Source organism: Gallinula chloropus, assembly GCF_964237585.1.
Source record: "Gallinula chloropus genome assembly, chromosome: 3".
In the NCBI taxonomy this organism is placed as follows: domain Eukaryota; kingdom Metazoa; phylum Chordata; class Aves; order Gruiformes; family Rallidae; genus Gallinula; species Gallinula chloropus.
This window is the reverse complement of record NC_140087.1, coordinates 108240621-108267788: the sequence shown is the minus strand read 5'-3', so window position 1 is coordinate 108267788 and position 27168 is coordinate 108240621.

Sequence of the window (27168 nt, the reverse complement as noted above, 5' to 3'; positions counted from 1 at the left end):
TCCTTTCTTCCAAGTTAGTTTGTTGAATCAATAGCCATTAGAGCAAATCAACCTCAGTGGGAAAACGCCCCTGTAAAACTGTAGCCTGATTCATCGTGATTCTTGCAGTTCCCTGCTTAAGCAAGAAGAAAGTCATATTTGGATACTCACACTAGACGTGCTCTATTTGCAAAGCAAAACTAGAGCAATGCTATGGAGCTGTGATACACATAGAGAAAACTACAGCAAAGCAAGGTGTAAAGTTGAGATTTATGTCATGTCACTTTGCATTTGCCTCCATAAGAGCAACTGCAGTCCCCAAAATGCTGAACTTCTCAGAAATGTTAATTTAATAGAGTTTCATAGGCTGTTAGAAAGAAAGATCCATTTCTCTCTGTTCTCTCCCTCCACCTAGTATCCTGTAATCTCCTGTCTTATATTTGCAGCTAAATGTCTCTCAGTGGTGTTTTTCATTAGTTTTAATGACAGAGTATCAGCCTGTGACTTTTTGTGGCCTTCTAGAAGATCTGAGCCCATTTATGCTACTCAATTTCATCAGCGTCATCATACAGCAGGACAGTAGGGTCTAAAACCACTTCCATTCCTCGGTGCATTCAGGAGATCAAAAAAGGATGACCAGAGACATGTCAGAAGCTTACACTCTGCAGGGGCTTTCATGGTCAAGGGTGAATTATCTTCCCCAGAGAAACAAGAGACAGGAAGCCTTCTGAAGAGACCTAGGGGCAGGACTTCATGTGAAATCTGTATATACTGCAAGCAACAAATTAATTAAAAGGCATTGCCTAAAAATTAATATGGAAAATTAACATATTTAGCTGTATTATTTCCACCAAAAAATGTTTTCCATGTTAACAGTATGGAATGTATGAATAGATTTGTGCATCTGCTTACTATACGGAACTGAATGCACACATTAATCACAACTGAAGACGAGTTTCCTTTTTGTCTTTCCTTGCCTCTTCTTTTTTTTACCAGTTCTAATATACTATGTTTTGTGGGTTTTTTTTCCCTCACTAATTAACTTAGAGAAGAGCCAAAGTCATGTGGCTTAATGCACAGTAATAAGTATGACATGATTTTCAAGCTGTAATATGAAACTCTGAAAATGTGTTATTCATGTAGGGAAAAACATTACATACCTATTTATAAATCTTCTGAAATGATTAATCTTTCAATGCTGCTACCTATTTATAAACAGCTCAGGGGTATAAAGTACAATGACAATTTGATGACCTAATATCACATTATATTTTTACTTTATTTAATACACATGCATTCTGTAATTTGTAACAGCTCATATTGCATGGCATGTCCTGAATATAATAAATTTGCCAAGTTTTGCAGATAAACCATAATAGTCACAAACAATTTTATTTACTTCTCTTACAATTATTCATATACCTCCAATGCTTATACTTTAGTCTTAAAGTAACAAAATAACGGCTATGATCCTAACCACATTGTGATCACAGTGTGGACTTTTTTTCCTTGCTAAAAGCACTTTAAGCACAAGTAAAAGCTGAGCATGAAACAGATGACAATGGATGGAAAGTATGAAAGCTTTGGTTTAATATGGCTCAAGGCTGAGAGGAATAATTGATGACAGGGAAATAAAAATTGATGGAGACTCTGCTATTTTAAACAGGGATATGAATGGCAATAAGAAACAGAGGAGATGAACTGAAACAAGCTCAGATTAAGAAATATTAGGTTGGTATGATTTTTTTAAGTGTTACTGTAAGACAAAGTACACAGAGCTGTTCTGCCTTGATACCTAGAGTGATATCTTATTAAAATTGGGCTAATTATTAGAAATTTTCTAGTTCTGAAGGAAGCACACAGGGATGATGGTATGAGATTCATACAGAAAACTGGGAGGCTGTAAAGAGCCATCTCACATTTTTAGTCCTTTCTACACACAGAAGTCCTGATCCTTCAGGGAACCGTAAAGATAGGACTGAGTTTATTAGATCCTGAGTGCTTGAAGTTGGGCAAAGTAAATCCTACTGTTTTCCAGTTAATCGTGTATTAAATTTGTGCAATGGGGTTACAGACAATTTTTTTTGTGTGTTTGGAACATGTTTTTCTTTTAAAGATTACAAAGCAAGGCAAACTTCTCTTACTCTCTCTTCAAAAAATAAACTCTGATACAAGAAAGCCTTGACAATTAATTAATTGCAGCAGTGGATGTCCTCTCATTTATTTAAATTAACTTTAAACCAGGAACATGCTGTGCCTCCAGGTTAAGATGTTACTAATTTTTCCTAAGTTAAGCACAGATTTCAGCAAAAGGGACAAAATAATTCCTTCATGGCATCTTGTAAGGTTTCTGAAAATACACGTAAGTTGTACATAATAGCTTTGCAAATTCAGGTAAACTGATTGTTTTAGAGGCCCCAGGCTTCTGAGACCAGATCACACCAAATGTTTCCTCACTGTAAAAGTTTTATATTAAAGTGTTTATCATGATTTCAACTGAGGTGGCTTTTTTTTAAAACCATTATAAGAAATGGTTGAAAGAAGAGCAAACCCTTATCATATATAAAACTTTCATTTTATTGCAACAAATTAATTCAGAATGAAATATAAATATGAACTGCAATAAATGCATAAGAGATTATATTATGATATAATTCTTATGATAGCAACCTCTCCCACCCCTGCACTGGCATGTAGTTAAATCAAGATGATTCAATTATCCCCTGTAATACTGGCTGAGTGGTGTGATTGCAGGGAGAGATGCACAGGACGAGTTCCTCAGCCTAGGTAAATCCAGGGATTCAATATGTCCCTGCTGATTTACTCCAGAAGAGAACCAGCTTTTTATTTTTACATTCCAATTTCCACTGGAATTTCTCAACATTTTCATTCCTTTCCAGCGGAGTGTCAGTTCTCCCATTCACAGGCAGAGCACGCACAAGGCCAACAGCTCTGCTCCCACACAGCCTCAAGCTGCTTCTGCTGCTCTTCCAACCACCCATCTTTCTAGCTCGCTGACAAACCTCTCTAAACTACAATAAGGTGGCTGCCCACACATGTGCTGGCTGATTTGCTTCGCGCAGACCCAACATACCACCTCCACAATCACAGCAGCCTGTTTCAGTGATTAGAAGTGTGAAAGAACAGCAATGAGCAGGTCTCACGCACCAAAGCATCTCTGCTTCAGTAATGGCTTTATACAGAGATCCTTGTTCTCTTCCCTGCAATACGTCACTTCTTCAGGGACTTCCTTACCAGAAGGTTAATAAACCACAGTTACAATAAAAGTTGCACCTCCTCCCACGCAATGTATGGCACGCTGCCACCAGAGAGATTGCTTCAGAGTTTGTTATATAGTCAAGTAATACTTACGTTGAGTGATTTTGCTGGAAGTTTCAGCTCTCGGAGATAACGCTGCTGCACAAAGGATTTAATTGTTTCATTTATATATTTTTAAAACATCCACATGTCCTGCTCCCAACCAGTTTCCTGTAGTTTGCCACCTGCATGAGCACAGCAGTCACTGTCTAGAAGTCTGTGAACCTAGAGTGCTTCTGCCTTGGTGTTAGGGCTGTTTGTCACTGGGAAAGCGCTACATTTATTTCTGTGGTGTGGGATGGGATGGGCAGTAGTCTTTCAGAAGAACTTCATCAAATATGTGTCTTTAGAGGTCAACAGGCTCTCCATAATAACTCTTTTGAGACCCACTGAACAGTTTAAGAGAGCTTGAGATGATTAACCAGAAATTCAGACTCCTCAAGAGAGGATAAATATGGTGGAAATATCCTAACTGTATGGATGGAATAAGAACCTAGAATAAGGAGTAGGCTAAGTGGGAGTTGCAAAATTACTATCAGCCTAAGTGAAGCATTCAAATTCTTATCAAAACACCGATTTTCCCTTTCTTTTTTGCATTATTTGCCATGCTAGGTTGTTTTCAACATCTTCAAAATTCAATAATCAAGTGGCTAAAGCTGTTATTTAGCATGTTGGTCTTTGCATATATTTTGGTTTAGTTGCAGATTTACACCTCCATTCGAATTTAATTGTTTTTCACACTAAGGGAAACACTGATTTACAGAATGGTATATTTTTAATATTGCTTTGGTTGTGAGCTTCACAAACAATGCTGTGGATCCCTGCCTTGGGGCAATGAGTCATCATAAGTGGATGGAGGAGTGAAATGATTACTTTGAAAAGTGTATTTTTAACTACAGGAGGAAATAACTTTCATTATCATCAGATTGGCAAAGTACTTGAAGGTAATAGTTCCATCAGGCAATTTTTTTTCCTAGTCCTTATGTCAGAAAATAAAAAAACCATAAAAAAACCCACCTCTTTTTCCAAAACACTTCACAGCAGTGGAAAATTAGATGGAAGGGCAAGATGCAGACACTGTCAAAATAAAGTAAGTGTTGAAGAAAATGATAGGTAGATAAATAGAGAAGGTAAGAAAAAAAATCCTTCCAAGATATTCATTTCAAATGGTGCTTTTTTAAAGATCCTTTTGGACCACGAACACAAAGAAACCTATTCAAAACCTTCTAATTCATGCAAAAAAAACAATTAAAACAGATCTGATACAACCTTTACATGTATGATTCTGGCTAATAAACTGGTATTAATTGTGCATTTAATCAAGGAAGGAAACATTTGTGCTGTTGTACTTTGTGTAAGACCTAGAAATATGTAAACAAGGAATACCCCTGTGTTTCCCTTTGCAGTCTGCCACTTCAAACTTCAGCAGCTGTGGCCATCTTGGACATGAGATCTGTTTAATTCTGGATCAGGTTCTGTATTCAGAAAGTCCAGTGGAAGAGTTCAACACAAATGTGTTGTGGCTGCGCAATAATAATAGGACTTGTCTATCCAACACCTAAAATCCAACATACGCTATTTACACTTGTTTTTATATAGAGAATATGTGCAAGTTACATTTCAAGCTTGTCAATAGGTAATATGGAACAGTTGCATGTCTCATACACGCAAACCAGTTTCAAGTGATGCATTTGTCATAGACAACCTTGCAATACCTGGAACTAGATTAAGTGCCAGGAGATATTTTGAATCAGGTAGATAACCTGTTTATCTGACAACATCCCTCCAGTAGGCAGGTTCTGTACCAGGGCACCACAGCCACCATGGGCACTTTGACCTTCCTTATGGTAGAGTCACCCCTATGCATTGCCTTTGGTGCAGTTCCTGTTACAGCATAAGCGAAATTCACATAAGGCACATATTATACATCATGAACATAAGGCATAATGCAACTATGAATAGGAGTCTGGAGAAAGGATCAAGGATAAGGCCTAAATCGCCCCTGGCTTGCTTGTGTTCTTCTCAGTCACACCTACTTCCTTGCTCTGGAAATATTTCTGTTCACTATGATAGGTCCATCTGAGGTTTGAAAGGACTGCTCCTCTGAGGTACTCGCGCTTTAATCTCCAAGAAATTTCCCATGCTTTTGATTGCAGTAAAAGAAAATTTTAAGATGGATTAATATTCAGTAATTGTTTATATCCATACTATTCCCTATAAAACACTGTGTTTCTAATAAGCTGTTCACACATTGGAAATATTTCTGGATTTTCCAGAATATTTAATTTTCACGACATTTTAATGTAATTACACCGATATAACAAACCAGGCCCATTTACAATCCCTGCACAGACGAGTTATATATCAAACTTCCCACCCAAGCAGAAGGTTTAAAGGCTTTGATTTGCTGCGTGGTTACTGGTGAAATGAATCAATACCTACTAATAACATTTACAACAGGAGAAATAATATGACTCAAGTGTGTTTTAGCTTCAGCAGACCTAATTGTTTTCTCTGTCTCTCAGTACTCCCGCTCTGTATTTCAGGGCTGATGAGGTTTCACTGTTCTATGAATATCAAACCGAGCTCTTATAGCTCTGCATCTGTGTCTGTTGCTGTGGCAGAAAATACATCCTGCCAATTCTATGGGGCAGAAACTGCAGGTGGACAGTCTCCAGCTGAGGGTGTTGAACAGAGAATACTACTAGATAGAGAAAGAAGACCTTTACAAGGGGAAGACTGACACATTTAGGATCTTGTATTTATATAATTTATTTATTTATATCATGTTCCAGATTCTCTTCTCTGTCTCCTAAGCTCATCATCTAAGCAAGAGAAAATAAATTTTGTAAATATATGCTTAACTATCCAAAGGGCAAATAGCAAGACTAAAAAATGTTCATATGAAATGGCTGATATGAGTCTGCAGTTACGAGACAAAATGTACAGTTAATACTGGAACACAGGAATTTCTGTCTGAACATGACAAAAAACAGAGTGCCCAGAGAGGATTTGGAGTCTCCTCCTCTGGAAATATTCAAGACCTGTCTGGATACAGCCCTGTGCAACATGCTGTAGGCGATCCTGCTTTAGCAGGGGATTGGACTAGAAGATCTTCAGAGGTCCCTTCCGTCTCCTACCATTTTGTACTTCTGTGATTATGTGATTCCATGAGTCTGTGAAATCAATGAAAGCTCTTGCCTTGACCTTCCAGGTCTACCTTGGACTACTCCAGGACTTTCCATGCTTTTTTGGCTTGTAATTTTTTGTTTGTCAAGCTGTCTGTTCCCAAGGGCATGCTGAACAGCTTCAGGTGACCTTTTATCTCTCTCAAGCAATGTGCCTTCAAGTTTGGTTCTCAGCACAGATGCAATTCTTACATCCAGCTTTTCATTGTGATGATCAAGCTTTGGTACATTAGACAAGAAAAATCAGTATCTAGCAGAATCAGGAGAGTCCTGCTGGCTGCTTTTCACCTGGAGGATTCAATTTTATTTCCAACATTTGTTAAAATGTTCTGCACAATAAGGCTGCTTTACAAGAATGTATAGTCAGGTTAATTTTACCTTTAAAGACTTTTTTTTGGGGTTGTTTTTTTTTTGTTTTTTTTTTTAACCAGTAAATCTTGTCTATGTATAGGCTAGACCCTTTTTTACAAAGAATACTTTTTTTTTTTTTTTAAATTTTGCTAATAGTGAAATTACCTACCCACCAAAACTGTCTCTTGATTTCCCCTTCTATTCCCCATGGGCAAATGCACAACAGAGGAAATAGATCTTGTGCCGGACTACAATTCAGCTCTGGTGAGACAGATCTCCCCATAGGACAAAGCACTGTTACGTTTCACTCTTTCCCATCTGCACTTTGCCTACAGAAATAAGCTGTAGAGATAGGTGTCACACCACTTAACACTAAACACTGAGTGCAGTCTCTTTCCTCATGCTTGTTCCCAAGAGATGGGAATACAGAGAAGACCAGTGCAGGGGAGATGTATGTTCATGTTTGATAGTTCATGCATGGTTAGGTCTTTTTGCACGATGCTGTTCTGAGATGTGAAATACTATTCATAAATCTGAAAAATTAATTACATTACTTTCTATTGTCTTCCAGAAAAAAGGAATAGCAGCTCCAATAAAATGTTCCTGTCTGAAGTCGCTGATATTATTTTCTTTTGGATTGATATCTTTTTTTCTTTTATTTATTCCACTGTATTCCCATCAGGTTTCTGTTTTGAGGACTTTTAGACCATGAAGTTGTGGAGGTAAAAACTATATGTTTCCTTTTACCACTTTGTCAGAAAACAGCAAAGTGCAGCGTTGGCTATGTATAGATGGGTGTTTGTTATTTTCATCTGCCCAATGATCTGCCAATATTGCATATACTTTAGCGTATATTCTGTAATGAATATTCACTATAACATTATATAGCTTTTACAGTTTGTCATGTCTGGTTTTGTAATTAAATTTTTATACTATTAGTATGTATAAACTGTTTTTTCCATACTTATGTGGTTAGATAATCCACCTCAAAGATTTAATTTCCTCTGAGCCAATTTATAGCAAATTACAATTTTAAAGCATGGGAAAATAGCTTTTTTTAAAAATTATTTTGAATAAAAGAAAATAAAAACGAAAATTTTCTCAGTTATAGCCACATTTCAGAACCATTTTCAAGTGGAATAGAATGGACTTGAAATGCAAAGCTGCTCAGAGTACTATAGAGATATGCATTTTTTCCCGAGCAGAAACAAACTGGCTTTGATTTAATGATAGAAGCTTTTGAAAGTTGGTATCACTGGTTATGAAATTACTTATGCTCCCTTCTGTTGTGTCTATTCAATTCAGTGGAATTTCTCCACTGATTTCAACAGCCTTTGTTGCAGATTTATTCAGGTGACATAAACTGGGTAACGAGTGAGGGGTTTCAAAGTGGGCAATTTTAAAACCATATTAGAAAACAATAATAAATCAGGGGTATTTCAAATTAAACAACCATGTGAAAAAAGCAGATTTAGCTGTTCACATTTGAACAAATTACTTTTGCATAATTTTAAAGAGTCAGTTAAAAAAATCACCTAAATTAAGTCCAGATTTAATTAATATAATAAACTTCCAAACTTGAATGAGTATGGTATTTTCCTCATGCTTAATGCTATACTATAATCTTATCTGCCCAGTAATAAATCAAGATCTATTTAAAGAAGTTTGATGAAGTTGCAGTGGAGCCATGCAGGTGAAATAAAAATCAAATATTAACATCAAACTGTTTTCTGTGAAAGCTAATGTGAAATAGTCTGTGCTTTTCCACCAAGTACAGATCTTTGCCAACATTATTTCCTTTATTTATTTCTGTTGAAAAAGAACCTGTAGTATACTTCATGTATACATACAAAATGTAGACTCTACAGTGGAGATACCTGTATCTGAACTAAGTGTATAGACCACCTATATGCCTAGTTTAGAGAACTGGAGAGAACTGGCACTTGCAGAGTGCATCTCACCTCCCTTACAACACATTGGTATTGCAGATGAGATCAGCTATATGCCAGAAAATTTCTCATTCTGTCTACTGTCAGCAGAATATATCAGGATCCCCAACTCAGATGTCTGTACTATATATAGGTGAAGTTGAGTGAGTTGAACCCTCCTATTTCATTGTCACCTCAATTATAAAAAGTAACATTAGGATCCTTTACATCAGTTTTAGCACTTATTGCAGATCTCTTTATTTTGCATTCTTCACTTATGACTTAGTTTTTGTCTCAAAATATCCTTTTTTTGATTCCTTCTGTTACTACTGTGGTCTAGCTGCATTAGTAAAACAAATTATTAGAAAAACTTTGCAAAATTTTGTTTTACTGCTATGAATTTACGTTTTAAAATATTTACACAAAAATTGCCAACTTGTAAAATATTAAAATAATATCTCCTAAAGTAACAGAAAATTATTAAACATTTTCGGTAGGAATGGATGAAAACACATAAATAATACAGAACTCCCTCCTCTAGAATCTATTTATTTCATAATGATCTGCCCCCTTCTTACTGTAACTGGAAACATATACCTACAGCACTACTACAATAGTAATTTTTTCAGGCTCTTCATGATCTAAAGGTTGATTGACTTCTCAAGCGATGCCTACTCATTGATCCTCACTCTGAAACATGCTGCAAAATTTCTGGTCAAAACGTGTTTGTCTCATCAAATCACTTGATCATTTCAAGGGAAATTATTTTTAAACACTATGTTCCAAAGAAGTGTATTGTGAATGTGGGCAGACTTCAGGAAAAGGAATGAACGTTTTCAAGCTGAAAGATTCATTGACTTAAGCACACTTACACCAACTGTGTAACTCTGTTCCAAAGTTCACCTACCTAACCTTATTCCGAAAAAGTTTCTGAACTGCTTTAGGGATGAATGAATAGCCTATCCAGTTCTATAATTGCTACCAAATTTGTTCATTGGGGTTTTTTTGCTTGGAGAGGAACGTATGCTAAAAGCAATGACCATTTTCTCGTCCATTGATTAACAGGGAAGCATTCCTGAACTGGAGTCTTGGGTTGTATTTTACAAGTTTCAGACTCAGCCTGATGTAAGCAAAATTGGATGCTGTTTCTGGATCTCTCTATATACTTGAATTTTGCAGAATTTTATACCAGACACTTCCAGAAATATAGTCAAAATCTTCAACATGCTAGGTTTCTGATCTAGCCTGAGAATAGTTTGTGTGTCAGACCTTCTTTTCCCTAAATGAGACAAAGGCATTTTTCATTGACAAACTTGTTTGCTGGAGACTTCAAAGAAAAAATAATGAAATACCTGTTGTTGAGAAATCCAATCAATAGATTAATGGAAATTATTTCACTAGATTCTTTTGGTGCGCAATTTCAGGGGAGATATTTTTAAAACTTTGAAGACTTTTTAGATATAATAGATATTGCTATGCTAACACAACATAAATCATTCATATTCAAGTAGCATTATATTCATTCCATTGAACTTTTATGCTGTATAAACCATGTAAAAGATACTGTCATTTCTCTGCTATGGTTTATTGTGGTTATACATCTGGATATGTTAACTTCACTACTTAACATATATTTTCAAGCCATCTGGAAGAAAAGTTGAGGACATCATGTGTGTACTCAAAGTTAGCATGAGCATCAGACACTCATGAGGTGAAGCCCAAGGGTTAGTTCTTGCGATTTTACTGATATGGGTGGGAAGCTTCCTGTACTCACCAAAGCAACAGCAGCACTTGTTTATATGAGTCAAAGGATATTCTCAACCCAACCAAGAATGTCAACTGCACTGAAAATGACTCACTGAATATAGAAAATTCAATATTTAATTATATTTAATTTTGATCCTATTTCACATTAGCTTTCCCTTCCGCTGTTTCTTCCATTTTTGTCAATGTGACCAAGAAACTATTTCATTATAGTTTTTACATGTATTTTTGTATTTATACTTTATTGTATTTTTATATGCATACCTTATGACATGTTTTAACTTCTGTTGTAATGTATAAAAATCTTGACTTACATAATTTCTCACTCTTTCAATCACTTTCTTAGCTCCGTGAGACAGATCTGTTATTGATCAGTTCCTGTTTATCTTCTATAAGACTCTTAATTCCTTAGATTGCTTATGATCTTCCTTGCCCGTGATCCTCAATCATACAGATTAACATCAGACAATAAATTAATTATATTATTCAGGTGTCATAAACTTAACAGTAATAAACAGTAGCTAGAGCTACTGTTCTATTTAAAATACATCTAGGTCTGTTACTTAATGTCTAGTAGATGCCTCAAAGGAGTCCTTTCTTAAGGTCCTAACATCCTCTCCTTACTAAAGGAATGTATGCTTAAACTAACATCTTCTCCGCCCTTCTTAGGTTTTGGGACAAGCCCAAACTACCTGCCATGCACTCACTCAGTACCAGTATCTCTCTGAGGTTGTCCTTGATCCTCCAAGACTGAAAGTTTTACTTCCTAATAACTTCAGGACCAAACACATCACTGCTGCACTCATTAAAGAATAAAAACTGTTCCATTTTAAGCATTTAGAAGGACCCTCTTTGCAGCATGTATAGACATTTAGCGACCTCAAAAAACCAAGGAAATTGGTGCACAGCAATTGAGCAATATAAATTCAGAGCAAAACCATCTGAAATTCTATCTGCAGGTCTCAGTTTCACAACCCTTTTGACTGCAATGATGTTGCACAAGTATAATGCAAGGCAGAATGTAACCTTCTGAAATGAATAGTCAAGAGCCAAGAAACGCCTTCTGGTCCATGTATAATGACAGTTCATGCTAGCCTCCAAGATCATGAAAGACACTGTGTGAGGAGTCTCATTATTGTTTTAAAGGGTGGGATTCACTACAATCATTATAGGAAACTTTCTGACAACAGTATCTAAAGAGATCGTTACTGCAATACTTCTGTTATGAAATTATTCTAGGAATTTAGGAAGTAAATCAGGACGATCTTCTCCACTGTATAGGAGAAACCAGATACAGTCAGTTCAACTCCCAAGAAATCAATGTTACAGCAGCCAAAAGTTTGGCCCAAGATGTTATAATGCCTGGAAAGGACACACAAATTTTCCACTTTTCTGCATTAAGGATGAATCATTCTTCTTTGTTTTAGCAGCAATGCTAAAACAAAGAATAGAGAAGGTGTATGCCAGAGGCGAGGGGGAGATGGAGGATTTTAATCATTTTGAATTGTTGAAGAGTTGTTTAATATGAAAAAAAAATATTTCAACAATCTGAAAATGAATGAGCCATAGAGGAGGGAAAGCCATACTTTTTGTATTAAATCAGTCCATTCATTTAACAGTTGGATGTGTTGATAGCTGAATTACCATCTGCCATATAACCAGATGTTTTCCATCCATGTTTTAATGAATCTTATTTTTCTAATCAACTTTGTACAGAATAAAAATCTGCTTTTAAGAAGCGCTGAATTTTCCTTACACTGCACTACTTTGGCCTGTCAAAATTACAGATTATCTTATCAAATTAAAGTGTTTATGTGACTGTGCTTCCTTTTATGGTGTGAAATGCACCCTTGCTTAAGAAAGGATTCTCTCGCATCCTTTTAAAAATTAAGTAGTGACACTGCAGGCTTTCCTAAAGCAGGGCTGTGGCAATCCATCTGCAATTTGAGTAAGAGCATGCAGATATTGAAATAATTACCTCCTACTATTACCCACAGGCTCTCAAGTAATTACCTGTTTCCATTAGCATTTTATTTGATTCACTAATTACCTTCAGAAATGCTGGTTGGATGTCCACTACCTGAAAGGATTACATTGAAATTAACCAACAAAGATTTCTCTAAAGCTGTCAGCATGAAATTATAAGGCAATCTGATGTATGTGAATAATAGAGCAGTAAAATTCTCTATGCAAGTCCTTTAATTTTTGTTTGTTCAAAGTCATAAAAAGTAACACGGATTTACAAGCAGGAGAGAAAGGAGTGTGACATCTGCTCTCATGTCGATGTTAATCAAGTAAGCACCTTACTGTTGTCTATGTCGTTTAGGACTGGTTCATCACACTAAGGGTTATAGGAGCACACTTGAACAGAGTTTATTGGAGGATTGACCTCTGAAATGTAGATGGTGTCTTTATTATTATATATTTTTATCTAGATCTGTTCTGTTGGCAAAACACTTTATTTAATTGGTGTTAATATCTGTATGTTTGTTATTTAGTTACATGTTATATTTCCCTTTTTAACAGGTAATACAAAAGTGTTTCTTTTTAAATGAAGATAAACCATTTATCTTCTTTTAAAAGAAGATAAACGATTATAGGTTTGAACTAGGGTAATATTTTGCACAAGCAGGCTCAATGAAGTTCAGCTGCTTTTTTGATCTTGTTATAGATCTACTTGCATTTCTGCCCCCTTTTTGATGCCCGTGAATGGAACCCTCTAATATTCAGCCTTAAGCACATATATATACATAGTTATTTATACACATGTAAAATACTGGGGTTCCTGATGGATGCTAGTAGCTTGTTATTCTGTAGGATATTTTCTGTGTGGGCACCCCCAAGACCCTTGTTTTGGGCAACGCTGACCATTGAGACCCACTAAAGAAAACTATGTGCATTTTCTCAGCAAAATAGAAAGGTGATTTCAAGTAGATAAAAATATCAGCAAAACCAGTTTGAATTTGGTGAAAGGTGTTGACCTTACCGTCACAAACACACACAGAACCAACATAGGTATCTAAAAGGTCAGAAAATTCTTTACAATATTCTTTAAAGTATTCTCTTTTTTTTTCCCCTCCAGACAGAACAAAAGGGATTTAAAGATAAGAAAAACAGGTTGAGCCAGTTACATGGTGCAGGACACTTCTCAATGAAGTGAAAGAATTGAACTCATTCACTGAACAAGACTGCCTCCTAATTTAGATTATGGATTTGGATTTGGAACTGCGGTCTTGTTTTTAAATGATTGCCCTAACCTCTATACTATAGTATATGTATAATATATTATACAGCATTAATCAGAATAGAAAAAAGTTTACAGATCAGTGGTTATGTCATCATTTGGAGAAGGTATTGTTAATGCTACCCTAAGATTTAGTTACAAATAAATCTGTATGCCAAATAAAGAACATCAAATAGAAGCCTGAGAGCCTGAGCACGCTGAAGTAATGAATTAGAAAACTTACTGCCAAAGCCTGAGAACCAGGTTGAAGCCCACTAAATGAGTCAGAGACAGGATAAACAGGAAGGTTGTGGTTTTTTCTCCTGAGGTGAAAACCGTAACTTTACAATTTAAGGGAAACATCCTCTACTCTTTGATCTTGTGAAACCTGGCCTTATAAGTTTGACTATTTAAAGGCAGCTTAAGCTTTGAAAGTAAAACAAAGCATCATTTGGTGTAAAAAAAAATTGTTGGTCTAAGTTGAAATCATTTTTTTTTTACTGACTAAGGAGGTATGAGCACTTCTCTTTGACTTCCCATTATCAGTTCTATTTTATTTTTCATTTCAGCTACCAAAATGGACCAACATTCACAAAGCTCTTTGGTCAACATCCTTCTGTAAGCAACCTATTTCTGTGGAATATGTAGATCAAGGTGCCAAAGCAGGTTTTTAGATCAGCAAGCTGCCTGCACATCTGTTTAGTCTCATGTAGTTCAATGATCAGCTATACAGGTTTCCCATCAACTTACAGGAGAGAACTTAGCATTGTCTTGGACCATCATATCCTTGCCAACATCCATCCCAACTCTGCAGATAATATGCCCACTGGTTTTTTTTTTTTTAGCACCAGTGGCCTTTCCTTATTTAATCTTAACCATCTAAAATGTAGATATCCAGAGAAACAGACATCTCCACAGTGAGATTCACGCTGATGAATCTTTTTTCCCTGGTAGTGCTACAATTATGTCTTGCAGTTGGCCAACTTAGCCACTGGAAGTTTCTCCCTCATCGACTGGAAAGGTAACTAGGTAAGTGGCTAAGGCTTGGCAATTAACTTGTAGATAAGCAAACTTAAGTAAAAGTGCTCTGGCAAGCTTACCTACATATACAGTGTCCTCACTTTGCAAGGGAAATATTAACATGCCAATTCTTGCTCAATCACTTATTTTTCCTGAAAGATGACCCACAAAAGTTGACCCATAAACAGTGCTTCAACTGTCAGGTACCTAATAGAAGATACCCTCAGTGGATTATGTCTGTGTGTCTGAAAAGCTACATATTTCTTGATGATAAACATGATGAAATTATCTCACAGAATCAATTCCTTTCTTCCCAAATTGTTATTTCCCCAAATATGCAAAAGCAGGTATATGAATTATACCTTGAATCTGAATGTACAGGTCCTGACTGCTCAAAGTGCCATGTATGCTGTGAAAAGAAAAATGGTTTTTGTGGCATATGGCAGGTTTTCAGCATTGGGTTAGACCACTCTGGAAAACTTCTGGTTCTGTTAAATCAATGATAGTGTTGTCTGTCACTTCAGATAACTTAAGATTTCCTTCCTTCTGAATATTATATTTTTTTTTTTAAATTTTACAAGACAGTAATTTTCCAACAATAGTCTTTAACAGTAAAGATGATGGGAAAGTGTTATTGAAAGGCAGCATAAAATAAAGACAAAAAATCACAATAATATGTATCAGTTATATGAAAAGTATTGCTGTTAACTACTTCTCAGTATTTCTTGAGAGGGTATAAAATGGTTATATCAGTGCCTTTCTGTATTTTAAAGTAACTTACAGTGTCTGTAATGAAGGAGTATCCAGAATCCGTTTTGACTGATTTTTTCTACTCGATATGTGAATTGCAACCTTTTCATTTCATTGACTATAACAGATTCAGAAGTATATTTACCTGTATGATATCACCACATCATTAGGGTGATTCTTGATCAAAAAGGCCATTCCAAGGAATGCAGCCAGCTAAACCAAAGTAAAGTTTCAGATGTGACTATGTTGCTGCTACCCCTTCCTTGTGTAGTTGCATTTTTTCATTTCCATTTTGATTCCTGTGTCCCCTTTTCATCTTCTCTCTGTGGTTTTTAATAAATCTAGGGCAAAACTTATCTCACCACAGTTTTGAAAAGTGATAATTCTCTTTGAGACACCTGATTTCAGAGGAAGGTTTCCAAGGCCAACAGCTAGGTAATAGGGTCATTTTCATTGCAGAGAAAAAAACATCAAAACATAGCCAGATGTTTTCCAGAGGCAAAAGAATAAAGTCTGGTTCTAATAATGGTAATTACATTGCATGCTATGCTTCTGCTCTTCTAGAACAGGAAATACCTTTTAGAGATAGAAGCTGCCATCTCAAGATTTTGACATTTTTCTCTTTCTCTGTTTTGTATTGCTGTTGCTGCTTTGCTCTTTACCATTTTCTGTAATCTTAGAAGAGATTTTATGAAGAATCTCTAAAATACAAAATTGAACAGCACATGCTGTATTTTCAGCAGACAGGAAGTTTCTGTCCTTAAACTGCATTATGAACCCTGTTTGTACTGTTTGTGAACCTCTAAATAATTGAACCTAATCCTTTCATATTTCACATGACAGTCTGGCAGCTTTGTATTATTGGCAGTTTCTTCTAACGTGGGAATTTATTCCTAGCTACCTCATCTCTTTCTATTTCTATACAATCATGTTGGAAGTCCCACATTTAACATGCTGTCTCATCGTTTAGAAAGCACAAGTAGTTTTTCTATGCAGATATGACAAGATGTTCAGAATTGTACATATAAGTCACAAGAAATCTATGAATGAACAGCTTACTTCTTCCCAAGCATAACTTGCTCTCCCTCCGCCACTCCCAAGTTTATGTTCCATGAGATCTCACATAGGCTACAAAACCAAGATATTTCCTGTGTCACCTGTAGGAAACAGTCGTTTGGATTTTTTATATTTGCCAGTGCCTGGCCTGCAGCATGGTATGTGAAGCACCTGTGAATCTGTTTTGAGCTATTTCCAACATGGAAATGGGGCAACCTGCTTTCTACCCTGCTGGCTAGAAAGGGTGTTTTCAACACAGTTTCCCTTCTAAAATTTCCTTTCTCAGCTATATCATCGATTGCATCCTCCTGGATTTTTATCAGTATTCATTATATGCATAAATCTTATTAATATGTATCAGTGAAGCAAAAATCTAGGATCTCATTTTCTATTTTCTGATGGAAATCTCGAGTCCTTTAATATAAAGTGATGCTGATAGTTCATTTTCTTTGTATCAACTTTTCCCATACTTTGCTACATCTGACAGTGCAAAGTGAAGTGAATGATTAGTTGCAAATAATATTCCATTACTGGTAATACAGACTAATAACACTGGAAATAGCTTTTTACCAAAGCAAGTGGAGCTTAGTTGTAGATAGCATTGGCCAGACTCTTTGATGTGATCTCTGAGTTTTGTGTAACTCAGTAAATATTCAAGGCACTCAGACCTGAGCTGATAGTAGGTTTTTGGGAAAAAAAAAAAAAGCAAAAGCAAAAGCCAAGTTTTAATGGAAATTCAGGCTTATTGATCTCCATATATGGCTCTCAAAACACATATCTGCCCTGTTAGTTTTCTGAAAAACAGTAAGTATCACACTGCTTACCAGAAAGTTTTCTTGATTCTGGTTCTTCAGAACAGTAATTACCATAGAATCATAGAATGTGTTAGTTTGGAAGGGACATTTCAAGCTCATCCAGTTCAAACCCCCTGCAGTAAGCAGGGACTAGATCAGGTCACTCAGAGGCCCATCAAGCCCCATCTCCTGGGATGGGGCCTCCACTACATCTCTTGGCAACCTGTTCCAATGGTCTATCACCCTCACAGTGAAGAATTTTTTCCTACTATACAACCTAAGCCTCCTTTTTTCTAGTTTAAAACCATTACCCCTCACCCTAGTGCCACATGCCCTCATGAACAGTTCGTCCCCAGCTTTCTTACAGGTACCTTTCAGGGACTAGAAGACCACTATAAGATAACCCCAGAGCCTTTTCTTCTCCAAGCTGAACAAGCCCAACTCTCACAGCCTGTCTTCACAGGAGAGGTGTTCCAGCCCTTTGATCATTTTCATGGCCCTCCTCTGGACATGTTCTAACAGGTCCATGTCCTTCTTGTGCTGTGGGCTCCAAAGCTGGACACAGCACTCCAGGTGAGGTCTCACCGGAGCAGAGGGGCAGAATCACCTCTCTCAGTCTGCTGGCCACACTTCTTTTGATGCAGCCCAGGATGCAGTTGGCCTTCTGGGCTGTGGATGCACATGGGTGGCTCATGTCCAGCTTCTCATCCATGAGTACTCCAAAGTCCTTTTCCTCAGAGCTGCTTTCAAGCACATCCTCTCCTAACCTATATGGATAATAGGGATTGTCCCAATCCAGGTGCAGGACCCTGCACTTGGCTTTTTTGAACCTCATGAGGTTCACCTGGGATCACTTCTCCAACCTGTCCAGGTCCCTCTGGATGGCATCCTGTCCCTCCAGCACATTAACTTCACCACTCATCTTGGTGTCATCAGCAAATATGCTGAGAGTGCACTCAATCCCACTGTCAATATCATTAATAAAGATGTTTAAAAGCACCGTCCCCAGCACAGACCCTTGAGAAAGATCGCTTGTCACCATCTTCCATCTGGACTGAGAGCCCTTGACCACCACCCTCTGGATGTGATCATCCAGCTAATTCCTTATTCACTGAACAGTCCACCCATCAAATCCATATCTCTTCAACTTAGAGAGAAGGATGTTGTTGGGACTGTGTGAAAGGCCTTGCAGAAATCTAGATAGATGACACCCTTAGCTCTTTTGTAGAAAGCCACTAGATAGGCCAGGTAGGACTTGCCCCTAGTAAAGCCAGGGACAAGGAAAGTTGATCATGTCTGCCCCAGTTTCATATTTTAGTCCACTGACAGTATTAAATGCATCATTAATTCCTCAGAAAAGATACTTTCGCTCAAAATCATATCTGGAGTCATTTGTAATAGAGGAAGAAATAACAGAGGAATACATCATGAAGGCTAGAATCTACCACTGCTCACTGTAACCATGCAGTAGAACAGTAGTAGACAGCTCTTGGACATGGGCCTGCAGAAAAATGTAATTATTGTCATTTGTATGGACTGTAGTATCATTTCAATGTGTAGCAGTTGGTGGGCTAAGACTTCAGATAAAATGCTGTGAAGGACCTGATTTTATTACCAGTAAAGTTCCTTGTATTGCGTTTTATTTATACCTAGAATGGTATGATAATTAAATCTTATTTGAGAGAGACTGAGATATAAATTTCAGCCTTCTTTCAGGCACATGCTGAACATCAGAACCAGTGGGGCCAGTTGTAAAATCATTCAGTGAAAACACATTCACTGGTCTGAATTCAGCACAATTCTGTGTAATGCTGACTGTTGGCACTGATAACAGCTGAGTGTCCAGTCAGGGTGTATACAATGACCCTACCTATCATGGAGGTAACTGATAGACTTTACAAGTAAATAAACTAACAATAATGACTTCATGGAGGCTCTGAGTCTCCTAGTTCTGAGTCAGGTAGTTTGTACAGGTAGCTGTTTTCTGATTAGGGAAGTTGGCTGGGTGATGTAAGAGCAGGTTTGGAAAAGTAATACTTACTCTGTGGTAAATATATAGTGAAGTTACTAAGTCTAGATTCAACCAAAGGATAGCAGCATCCCCCCTACTGTCAGCCTCCAGCATGATATGGGTTAATTCCATTCCTAAGTGCAAGGTCAGTGTACATTAGAATTTTCTAGAAGAAGCTTGACTCAATCTTTATTTATAAATACTGCAGGTGCTGCACAAGAGACACAGTGGCACTGATGAGGCTGACAATGACATATTGTACTTTGGGACAGGGATGTAAAACACCTGGCCTACTGGCAGAATGATACTCAGAGATCTCAAAAGTTCATTAAATTGTTTCAGGCAATCTCCAGAGAGCACATCGTTTTGTAACTTAGCTAACACAATTTCCGTTATTTCCCAGAGCCTGCAATAAATGTATAATATATGCTTATTACTTTGGTCTACTGGCATAGCATTTCCTGAAAGAAGCCTGCCAATTCATGTTAATTTATTATGGCTGTTTTGTGGCATGAAGAAAACTCTTTTCCACTGAACATTTCAAATAAAAACAAACAAGCTTTGTTCTCAGTCACCCTAAACCATAGGTGAGAAATTTTTGGATCAATTGCTTATCTAAAATTAACAAAGAAGGACAAGTAATTGTGACATATGATAATTTTAATTAAAAATAAAAGCATCTATTGTGCCATAAATTAAGAAAGCACCAGTTTTCAAAGCAGTAGAATGCTATCTTTTTTTGATCCTGACATAATACCAAACGTGCATTTTATTTGCCTTATCTAACACAGTATCTTATTCTTACCTATATTATAGGAAATCTCAATCATTAACGCAGTAGAAACTATATATGAAAGAAAAAGTAGTGCTATTGCTAATATTGTTTGCTAAGAAAAAAAGCCTTGTCTTTTTTCTTTAGTGTGGAGGTGTGGGGGTGTCCACCCCCACAAGAATATAGGACCACTTACTGGACAATATCAATCACCTAATGCTTAGTTTAGAACAACTAGTTCTTTGCATTCTATTTTGCTAATGTATGAAAAGTTAATCCCTCAAAGAGACATTCCTAACAGCTGAATTATAAATTAATTCTATTTAAATATCATTTTAACTTCAAGGGGCTTTACTATAATTGCTCATTCAAATTCACAATTACATCATCCTTAACTTTCTTCTCAATTTCTACATCAAAGCAGTAGAAAAAAGCACATGCATTCTACTTGCATAAAATTCAAGGAAAGAGGCCTTTGTATCTAGTAATATATGGAAAATGCAGAGGCCTTCAAGGCAGTCAGACAACACAATTATTTTTTATCCATCTTGAAGAAAACTATTACATCTGGAATGGCATTTGTCTGTCATTATGGCAAGGATTTTTTCTGCTTTAATAGAAATATTTAATCAAAGTGGCTAAGGTGGAAGCAAGCTGACCAAAGCTTACAGGGACTATGACCAATGGAAACAGGCATGTATCTTGGGGGCATCCTATGTCTTAGATGCATTTTTCTGTTGCTGAAAGTGGAAGACAAGAATGCCTAAATAACACCTGAATAATAATGGACATTAAAAACAAAACAAAAATTAATTTCATAGCCAATAGTATATAGAAAAAAATAGGTAAAACTTTTCAAGCAATCAGCTAGAATATTATGTATTTTGGTCCATTTTAACTCTACTACAAAAAAATACTTCCTAGAGGAAAGGGATGTTTGAAATACATTATTTTATACTCCAAGCAGACTAAGGAGAAGAGGAAGTAGAATTTAGAGTCTATAATTTGTCTTGGGCAGGAGACATAGTGATTTCAACAGGTATCTGAAAGAGAGGTCCATAAAGAGAATGAACTCTGCTATATCCATCTGGCTTTTTGTCCCCAAGACAAAGATCCTTGCCAATCTACCAGAGATTAATTAATTAATCAAGACACTCTTCTTTCTTTAACGGAAGTTAATGCATTTTCTTTAATAAATTGTAACTTACAGTAAGGATTTTTATTTAAAATTATGAATGGAAAATGAAGGATAAAGATAAGGAAAGGCAGCAGCAGTTGTATGCATCCTAAAATCAAGCTTGGATGAGTCAGTAAGTTCAAGCTCCTTCACAGATCATTGAGTTTGATGACAAAATCTCTGTATAAAGCTTTATGACCTGCAAAATAAGTAGTCCAGACGCTGCAGAAGCTGTCCTGCGTGTCAAGGATAAGTAGATGTGCAGAGTAGAGTTTAAAAACAAAGCAAAAGAGCTTTCCTGTCCTACCCAGCTACAGTTAGTGCCTGGTGTGACTAGAGTAGCTCTTCATGCTGACAGTACATTGAAGATATAATGATTTCTTTAGGATTCCCTCCCCTCCCTCCAGCTATACAGGATGGAACCACCCAGAAGGAATCCTTTCTTTACAGTTTTATTCCCACCTTTTTTTACCTAATTAGTTTGAAATTAGAAGAGAGAAAGAATCAAGTGTCTATGTAAAACTGAAAGCAATATAATTGCTATAGTATATTTACAATAGAAACTTCTTCCTAGTGAGGAGTAGATTTTTCTGTTTGAGAAAGCAACTAAGTGCATTAAGTAAACCTTTTAATTACCCAAGGTAAAACAGTAACTTCTGTGATGACCTCAATGGAAACATTACTGGCTAATACTGGAAAAAGTGTTCTAATCATTATAATATCCTACAATAGCACCAAGTGGATTCTAAATTCCCACTGGACTGTCTCAAGCAACAGCATAGAGAGTGCAACAAGGAATACGCAAAATGTGGGACACAGTCAAATAAATCTCAGTAGCTACCCCCAGAAGAAACAAGAGTTTTTCAAGATTTACATTACATTTGCAGTACTAAAGATTCCACTCAAGAAATGCACCCCATTACTGCCTTTTGTAACAGGGTTGCATAGATATTAAATGATTGAGAAATACGTTATTCTTCAAAGACTAAGTTGAACAAAGATGCTGTGGCTTTAAATGTCCTCTAAACCAGGTGATAAATTGAACCAGTATTTTGTGTACTTTTCTAGAAGCATAAAAAGAAAAAAAAATCTTAAATTTGGGATTATACTTATCATTTTGGAAATTCAGCATACTTTTCTCATAGAGGTTAGACATAAAGCAGAAAAGCTTTATGTCCAACTTAGGCAGAGTTATTAATATGATCCACAGTATTTTGCTACAGAGGTAAAAGCTATCAAATAGTCTGGTAAAGTTTTTCTTTAAATTCAGCTTCACAAATGTTCAATCACTTGGCATTTACAAGCAGAATAAATATGATGTCTACGGTATATATTCCATTGCCCCTCTGTGACCTAAGCTAGCTTTTCCCTTAAAGAAAACATAAAACACTGATGCACTATTCCTTTCCTTTGCTAAGAAATTTTGTAGTTTTGCGTGACTGGGTTCTGGTGGAAGAGGAGTGGGGCTTCAGGTGTGGTTCTGTAAGAAGCAGCCAGAAGCTCTCTACAGGCCTGAGAGTAAACACCAGACAACTCAAAGCCAGAGTTGTGGTTGACCAAGGCCGAGCCCATCAGCAAATAATGTCAAAAAATAGCTACTGGATAACCAACAGAAACATTTTAATTCTCAAATAGTGTAAAGTAACACCTGAGAACAGGTTACACTGTTTTCCTGTTTTCTTTCTCCTGCAAACCATAATTTGGAAAGCCTGTAGTAATTAAAAGGAAAGGCAAATCTCCATGTTGGATGATTACTATGAAATGAAAGATGTCTTCATAATGCATACTCAGAAACGTCTCCAAATGTATGTAAATTTGATGTCATCTAGTGCGTCTTTAAAAAAATAATTATATTTTATTTTACAATAATTACTAGAACACAAGAATAAGCCAGGATTAATATCAACATGATTCTGAGACCACTCTTGAGTGTTATCTTCAATACCTAGTCCTTGTCAAATACTCATCCAGTGATATATGAGACACAATGGGGGAATTTTTTTTCATATTTACACTATGAAAGAATCATGTTTTTTACAAAAGTTTTCAGTGGTAGTTGGCAATATATGAGAGGAGAAGAACTGATCTACATGTGGTGTCATGCATGGATAGTTATTCTGTAACAGCTCTTTTTTAATAACTAAAACTTTTTACACAGAATAAGAACCTCTTATGCTGTTTAGTTGTGGCTGTTTTTCTGGGAGAAGAAGAGATCACACTATAGTTTCATACAAATTAGACTTTGTTTGCAGATAACAACCATTATTTTAAGGAAATTTATAAAACACTTATTTTGGAAGCTCAAGCTTTGATTTTTGAAAAAATTAATCACTATCCAGTCCAAAATTCATCAGAATCAGTAATTCTATTTTTTAGAAAGATAAAAGTATGCAATGATTTCTTCTTTGCTGCAAAATAGAAATAACTGTGTATTAAGATCAGAAGCATATCTGCTGAGTAACTCAAAGTACATTGAAAACCCAAGAGAATGGCGAAACGCTGCTGTGTGGATGAAATAACTCCCATTCTTTCCCTTAGAAAGGTAGATGATGAGTTCTGCTCATTCCAACCCAGTTTTACTGCAGATACACCTCTGGAATTTATTACAGAATTACATCAGTGGCAGGTAGACCATATGGCACATCGTAGGAAATATGTTTTATAACATGAAGGGATATCTGGTATTTAGTTTTATTTCAACATTTTGTTCCCTGGCAACTGCATTAAAATAAAACCCTCTTCTTTTTCCAGTAAATTATGAAATACACAACCCATTTATACTTCATAAGCATCTGAAAGAATCCTAGAGTACATTTAGACCTAGCTTTCTCATTTTCACAGCTGTAAACAAGAGGTAAAATCTAGTCTGCCATTATTCCATGAAGAAAATGCACCAAATTTAAGTCAAGCAAATGGCACAGTATAAAGAAGTAGGCTCTTTTTACCTGGATACACTTACCTGTCTTTCATAGAAGGCCTGTGCCCTGTAAATCGGTATAAAAATCCTAGGCTGATCAGTATGTTTGCATTAATTTTATGGATTGGAGATTGAGCAATCCTAAATCTAAATCAGTTGCAGATGAATTTGACCTGTGAAGAAACACAAGGTTAATAAAAAAGACACTTAGGTCATGTTTTGCATGCATCATTTGGATAAAAACGATCTTACTCAACAGTAAGGGGAGATCTAGTTCATAATTGAAAAATCAATAAAATGCTACCCAAAAAACCAAACTAAACCAAACCAACAAACTAAACCAAAACCCTGCAGCCTTAATTCCTTGAAATAAACATAAACCTTTCTTGATCACTTTTTTCCTTTAAGGAATACACTATTTTCTATCCATCCTACTGCTCATTTTTCCATATTTTTTCTCTTTCCTAAGAAAAATCACAGGTCATTTGTCTTGTTAAAGTCTGTGCTTCAAAATTGCCACATATATTTTCCAGTTAAAATCAACAGAGCAAAAGCAAGAAAGCAAAATAAGACATTTTCATATTCTGCAGCATTAAGATGAATATCTAATAAGACACCTATCATTAACAGCAGATGGAAATAAGTATGTGAGGAAATTCACCTGTTGTTCTATTTAGGTTCTATATAGCAATTTCTGAAATGACAGAAGGCCAGTAAACGGAACTGATGTCGTGAATTTGTTTGAAAGCCATTAATTGAGCTAATTATTCACCTACACAACCATATTTTCTTCCCCATGTGACATGACAGCCCTACCCAGCAAGTTCAGCTTTGTTCTCTTGATCACAACCTGTATTTTATTCTGACTTGTCTGAACTTAGAAAGCACTTTGTTTAGGTCATTGTTTATACCATGCTTGCACAATGAGGCTTCTGTGCAGTTCTAAAATAACCCAAAAAGTAATAATTAAGAGGATGATAAGGTTAATATAAGAAACAGCCTTAACCAAAATTCTCTCCTGTAGTGCTTTCAGATAAGTGATAGAAGCATTATGTTTTTCATCACCTTTTTCAAGTTCCATCACACTCTAAACTGTGTAAAAGGTGACTTACGCTCTCTTCTTTCCTCCACTGTCATTTCTAGTGGCTTTCCAAAGCAGCACTCCGCACCAGTTTCTCAGTGTAATGGCTTTTTTTGTGTGCTCAGTGACATCGAAACACCTCTACAGAAGCATATCAGTTTCAGTGAAACTTGTAATTGTCAGAGTTTGGGAGGAATTTTATTTGTAACACTCTGAAGCCCAGGCAGTAATAAGAAAGACAAAGGATCAAAGCCCGTTCAACTTGGTTTAAAGCAGGAAATTGAAATATGATGTCTCATATTGACCTGAATTATAATCTGTGGGCTATTCTGGGCTGAGTCTAAATCACAAACTGGGGGGTGTGGTGGGGGGAGGTGATTTGAAGGAGAGGGATGTTTTTTTGTTCCACAGCATTGAAAGGTCTTGGATATGGCAGTGTAATAAGGAAAAGAATCATTACCACATCACTGAATCCTAACAATATTAGTGTTAATTATGTGGGAAGCTGTATGAACTCAGGGGTGAGGATAAAAAATAATTTGCAGCACTACCTGGTTAGTACCTTAATTTAATCCATGGACTGAATAGAGGGGAAGCCCTATGGAGGGAAAAAAACTCACCAGGTGATCAGATATCTGTTCTTTGTATGTGCCCCGGTTTCCATAGGGCAAATAAACAGCCACTTACCATACGTATTACAGACACTGGCTAGACAATAAAAGAACATGAAGGACCATCTTTGATTGTGGAAGATATTTATTCCAGCAGCAATATGCTTGTTTGCTCTGCTTCCCTGTGCTTTTCATCCATTCCCTTGACAACATCCCTTCCTCATATCTGTCACTCTTCTAATACTCATCTCTGTCTTCGCTAATCTCTTCTCTTCCGAAATTCTGTGCCCACATTTGGATACAATGACATTCTCAAAGAAATGAACTAGCAAATTTTAGGCCTTAAAGTATATGAACTACAGTCTGCAGTCTGACCAGCTGTTCATACCTAAGCAATATTCAAGACACAGCAGAAAGCAAATTTCTGGAATTAGGTTGGTTATGTCCTTCTTCCCTTCCAGACAGATTCCAAATCCATATCTAATCACACACTAATTTGGTACTTCACAAATAAGCAGCTGTAAGGTTATCTTTAGATAAGATAGACAATACATTCTCAGAAAGAGTTGAGCTGATTTAGGTGGGAATTATAAAATATTCAATCTGAATACAAGGTTTCTACCACATAATGAGCATTTTTCAGAGTTTTAAGAATTACAAAACCAGTCCTCTAACTGGAAAGTTTTGGATAATATTAACTACCAGTACAGTTACCAGGTACTGATACTTCATAGATCAAAGCAAAGCATGAACACAATACATTCTCTTCGGTGGGATAAGTTCAACTTGCACATTTTTGCAGAACCCTTCAGATATGCAAGATTAAATCAAGACATGCGCAGCATCTCCATAAAGACAGTCAGGATAAAACAGTCTAAGAACAGTGTGACTGATCTGACTTTGTCATTAGATCAGGGAGAATATCTTCAGAAATGCAATTGAGAGACACTGAATTCAAAAGAAAGCAGAACATTGCATTCAAATAATGAATACTCCGCATGACAGCGTTCAGAAAAAGGTGGTGTGTGCTATTGCTCTTCTGTAGAAAACAGTGCATGAGAGATACAGAATGCAGGATAAAGGAGAATATTATAAAAATGTATGTAGACACTAGAAATTAGTAGAAAATATATGTCCCTGAACAACATCATTATAACATGAGTGTAAGTTGGGAAATCAGTTTTGCTAAATTATTAATTTTGATTAAATAATTTCAGCTACCTGCACA